A 5000-nucleotide genomic window follows, 5' to 3' on the forward strand; every position below is an offset into this window, starting at 1 on the left:
CACGGTTCGCGGTCGCGCGGTTCGCGGTGACACTTCCACGCGGTATCGCGTTTTCACGGTCGCGGTCGCGCGGTTCGCGGTCTCGCGGTCGGCGGTCGCGCGGTATCGCGTGTTCGCGGTATTCGCGATTTCTCGCGATTTCGCGGTCGCGCGGTATCGCGTTTTCGCGGTCGCACGGTTCGCGGTCGCGCGGTTCGCGGTCGCACGGTTCGCGGTCGCGCGGTTCGCGGTTCGCGGTCTCGCGGTCGCGCGGTATCGCGTTTTCGCGGTCGCACGGTTCGCGGTCGCGCGGTTCGCGGTGACACTTCCACGCGGTATCGCGTTTTCACGGTCGCGGTCGCGCGGTTCGCGGTCTCGCGGTCGGCGGTCGCGCGGTATCGCGTGTTCGCGGTATTCGCGATTTCTCGCGATTTCGCGGTCGCGCGGTATCGCGTTTTCGCGGTCGCACGGTTCGCGGTCGCGCGGTTCGCGGTCGCACGGTTCGCGGTCGCGCGGTTCGCGGTTGCGCGGTTCGCGGCCGCGCGATATCGCGTTTTCGCGGTCGCGGTCGCGCGGAATCGCGTTTTCGCGGTGTCGCGGTCGCGCGGTTCGCGGTGACACTTCCGCGCGGTTTCGCGGTTCACGTTCTCGCGGCTCGTGACTCGCGGTTTCGCGACGCGCTGTTCACGGTACGGTGTTCGCGGTGCGGATTCGCGGGTCCGCAGTTCTCGGTACGCGGTTCGCGGTGTCGCGACTCGCGGTTCGCGGTTTGTCGACACTCACTGTACTGCACTACACTCACTGCACTGCACTACACTATGTTCTTCTTCTCTCTTTTCTTTCTTCTTTCTTCTTTCTTCTTTCTTCCTAGTCCACTTGTTGCCATCCCACGTAGGCTGGGGTCTCCTTGGCCTTGAGCGTGGCTCGTGCGAAGTCGCGGAAGTGTCGGAAATTGGTTTTGGAAACCAACTCCGCTTCCGCGACCGGCCATCCGCAGCCGTTAAGCCGCAGTGCCGTCTTCAAGACCGCCCTGGCCGCCTCGTGCCTCGGACAGTCGAGAAGTATGTGCTTCGGCGTTTCGTCGCCGGTCCCACATTCGCACATTGCAGTTTCACTCAGCGCGAAGGATCTGAGCTTCCACCTGAAGTTACCGTGACCACTAAGAAATTGCGTGACATAGTGGTCCGGTTCTATCCAGGTGGCCCGTGTTCTCTGCCGGACGTCTTCGAAGAACTCGAAGGTCGTCCGACCATGGGTTGAAACCTGCCAACGCTCCTGCCAGGCATCCAGCATTTCCGCCGCCGCCCGTCTTCTTTCTTCGCCGTAATCCCGGCCTTCCTCTTCCTCGTTGCCGTTGTTTCGTCCTCTTCTTTCTTCCGTCCGAATCCAGTATCTTCTTGCCCTCTCTTCCACCACCAGGTCGATCGGGGGTACGCCCGCGATCACCGTTAGTGCGTCCGTGGCCGTCGTGCAATACGCCTTGGTGACTCGAAGGAGAGCCTGTCTCTGAGAACGAGCCAGCATCTGTCTTGCCGTTTTGTTCATCAGGTCGCTCCAGCCCGCCGCCGCGTACGTGGTTATGGGTACAAAGAGCCCCCCGTACAAAAGACGGAGTGCGCGATGCCCCAGTCCCCAGTTCGCTTTGGCCACCTTCGCGAGACTGTTGAACAAACCTCTGCATTTCTCCGAAGTTGTCACGATATGCGTGTTCAACCGGAGTCCTTTCTCAAAATGTACTCCTAAGTACCTGATCGCTGGCTTCATTCTTATGCCTCTGCCGGAGATGCGGATGGTCGGTGGACGCGCTGCATCGAGCGATCCTTTGACCAAGAGCATCTCCGACTTTTCGGCTGAGAGTTCCAGCTTCCTCCTTCCGCACCACTCGGACATTGCCGTGGCGACCCCCTGGCCCTTCCTTCTCAGCTCCTCTCTCGAGTTGCCGGAAATCACGACCAGGACGTCGTCCGCATAGGCAACCGGTTCACATTCCAGCTCGTCGGATGTGAGAACCGCCAGCAGGTCATCGAAAATTAGGTTCCAAAAACTTGGACCCAATATCGAGCCCTGCGGGCAGCCTCTGGTAACGGGTTTCCGGACTGAATCTTGTTTCCCCACGATCTGTACTGCCCTCTCCGAGAAGTAACTTTCCACTAGCCTGTAAAGGTTTCGTGGGCAGTCCCTCCTCTTGAGTTCGTACAGGACATTTGGCCACCATACGTTATCGAAAGCGCCCGAAATATCGAACGCTATCGCTATCACGTATTTTGCCTCCGCGAATTCCCTCTCCCTGAGAATACTACGAAATTTAACGATCGCCTCCTCCGTCGACCGTCCAGGTTTAAACCCGTATTGTCGGTCGGAGGTTAGGTCATGATCGAGAAACATGCTCGCGAGTCTGTTCGCCATCAGTCGTTCGAGCAGCTTCCCTACCATTGAAAGCAGGCAAACTGGCCGATACGACTTCGGGTTACTCCTATCCTTGTCCGGTCCCTTGGGTATTGTGATGATCGTACCCACCTTCCAACGAGCTGGGAATACTCCCCATTCGAGGCATCCGTTACAGAGCCTGAGGAGCTCCTCGTGGAGACATCCCCAGGATTTCTGGATAACTTCCACCTCGATCCTGTCCGGCCCCGGACATTTACCTCTTCTGAGGCGCGTTACAGCGGCACTCAGGTCTTCCCACTGGAATGGGGGGCTGTCCTCCGTTGTTGGCTGGATTCGGACTTCCATGCGTGTCCTTGCTTGTTCTGGGGTGTCTGTCTCCATGTCGTCCTCCGGGACGAGCGCCGTCAACATCGCTTCCGCGGTTGATCTCCACGAGGTCGTATGACCCCCGTGTGGCAGTTTGATCGAGGAAGTGGCTTCCTCCCTCCTGAGTTTCCCCAGGGATGTCTTCGTTGCGACACCCCAGACCTCCTGGTTTCCTTGGCTGGTGACGAACTGGCGCCATGAGCGGTTCTTCTCGCTCGTCACCTTTTTCGTATAGGTTCTCCTGAACCGTCGGTATTCTTGTTTAAGTATCTCCCTCGTCGGGGGATCGTGTGTCCCCTGGTACAGTCTTCTTGCCCTGTAGGTTGCCCTCTTCATCCTTGTCAGTTCCTCTGTCCACCACGGTACAGATTTCTGGTGCCATTTCTTTTTGGGCATTGCCGCTTCGCAGGCGGTCAATATTACCCGCTCCATGGTTTCCGCCATTGCCTCGACGTCTTGCCGACTGTTTAGGTCGGCGTTCGTCAAGGAGCGCTTCTCCTGGATGAGTGTCCTCTGGAGCTTGTTCCAGTCGGCCTTCCTGGTGTTGTACCGTGGCTGTAGGGGCGGCGGCTGTCCTCTTCGCGTGCCGAGGGTCAGGCGCGTCTCCAGGATTCTATGATCGCTGGAGGTTCCGTCCTCGTACACTTTCCAGCCGTGTACGAGCGGTATAGCTTCCCAGGTCGCGAGAGTGACGTCGATATTCGATGATCCCCGCGTGTTCTCAAACGTGGTGGGATGTCCCGCCTCGTTCAGCACCAACAAGTTATGTCTAACGAGTAATTCTTCGAGTAGTACCCCACGTTCGTCGGTGACTCTACTGTTCCATACATGCGACTTCGCGTTCGCGTCCGCGCCTATTATAATTCTTTTCCCCCTTAACCTTGTTAGTACTGTATCGAGGTGGGCTAGCCCGAGTTCAATATTTTCCGACGGCGGAAAGTATTGACTCACTACGTACAGTTCCGTGCTACCGTCGAAGAGCTGAACACAGACGCAATGCGTTGTGCACAAGTCTGCGATTTTGAGCACGGAAAACTTTCTATTCCTCACGCATACGGCCGCGAGCGGCGGTTCGTCTGCGTGGTTGTGAAAAACTATCGTAGCGCCCGTCCCGAAACCTGGGATAACTCTCTTGAAACTATACGGTTCCTGCATAAGCAGGATATCCGCATTAGTTTCCTCCATTTGTCGCCTAACCTCGTGTGGCACGACTTTCGACCGCTGCATGTTCAGCTGCAGGATCGTGAATCCTCTTCCGTCTGCAGTAGAGTTATTATGCATAACTAGTTCTACCTACAGACCTCTGGATCGCTCTCTCATGTGCTGGGCACGTCGCGCTGGAAGCGGCGTGGTCACCCTTCTTGCCAGCCCGTTTGCAGTTCACGCATACTGCAGGCTGGCTCTTCTTTGGACACACCTTCGCGTTGTGTCCTGTATGCGCACAGTGGCCGCATACTTCCTCCTTCTGGCGGCAGTGCTTCGCTATATGGCCGTATGCCTGGCACTTATAGCACCTGCTTACTGCGAGAAAATCTCGCACCTTGCATGCGCTCCAGGCCAGGAACAGCTTATGCGCTTCCAGCATCTTCGTCCGCAGCTTCGGCGATACCTCGACCACCCAGTTGGTCTCTTCGGCGTCTTTTCGCCCGGTCCTGAAGCAGAATTTAATCTCCTTCTGGTCTTCCTCCCGAATTACATCCGGGTTCTGCTTCTGCAGGCATTTCCTGATTTCCTGTTCTGCCATGTCCCGTGGGACGTCGAACAGGGTCATTTTCGGCCTCCTGATTGCGGGTGTCCTGACCGTTAGTCCAGCCTTCCTGAGCTTCTCACTCTCCGTCAGGGCTTTGAGCCCTTCGGCAGTCGCTGTTTCCACGGCAATACCATTGCCGTGGATCTTCCTCACTGCCTTCACCTGAAGTCCCCTCTTCTTGGGGTTGACGAGGGTGAAGACAGCTTCCCTTGCCTGCTCGCTGGATTGAATTTCCCCGTCCTTCTGTTCGGGGAAGATCATCGCGACGTTCCTCGCTGGTCCGAGCGATGCTGGGACCACCTTGGGTGTCGCGGTTGCTCCCGTCCTCAGCTTCTCCGCGTAGGAGACTGCCTGGGGTGCCTCGACCTTTTTGACCACTCGCTCCAGGCTTCTGGTCGCCTGGAGCGATTTCTGTACCGCGCCATTTAGCGCCGCTGCCGACGTCTTGGTCATCGACGTCGCTTGCTCCAACTTCCCTTCCAGGAAGCTGTTCTCCTCCACAAGGTCCTGCACCACA

General features: G+C 57.6%; 1 pseudogene; it reads right to left on the reverse strand.

Annotated features, from left to right (window-relative positions):
* LOC143351162 (large subunit ribosomal RNA) overlaps positions 1 to 5000 on the reverse strand; it is a 10961-nt pseudogene that overhangs the window by 2061 nt on the left and 3900 nt on the right.

The sequence above is a fragment of the Colletes latitarsis genome, unplaced genomic scaffold (assembly GCF_051014445.1).
Source record: "Colletes latitarsis isolate SP2378_abdomen unplaced genomic scaffold, iyColLati1 scaffold0082, whole genome shotgun sequence".
NCBI classification, from domain to species: domain Eukaryota; kingdom Metazoa; phylum Arthropoda; class Insecta; order Hymenoptera; family Colletidae; genus Colletes; species Colletes latitarsis.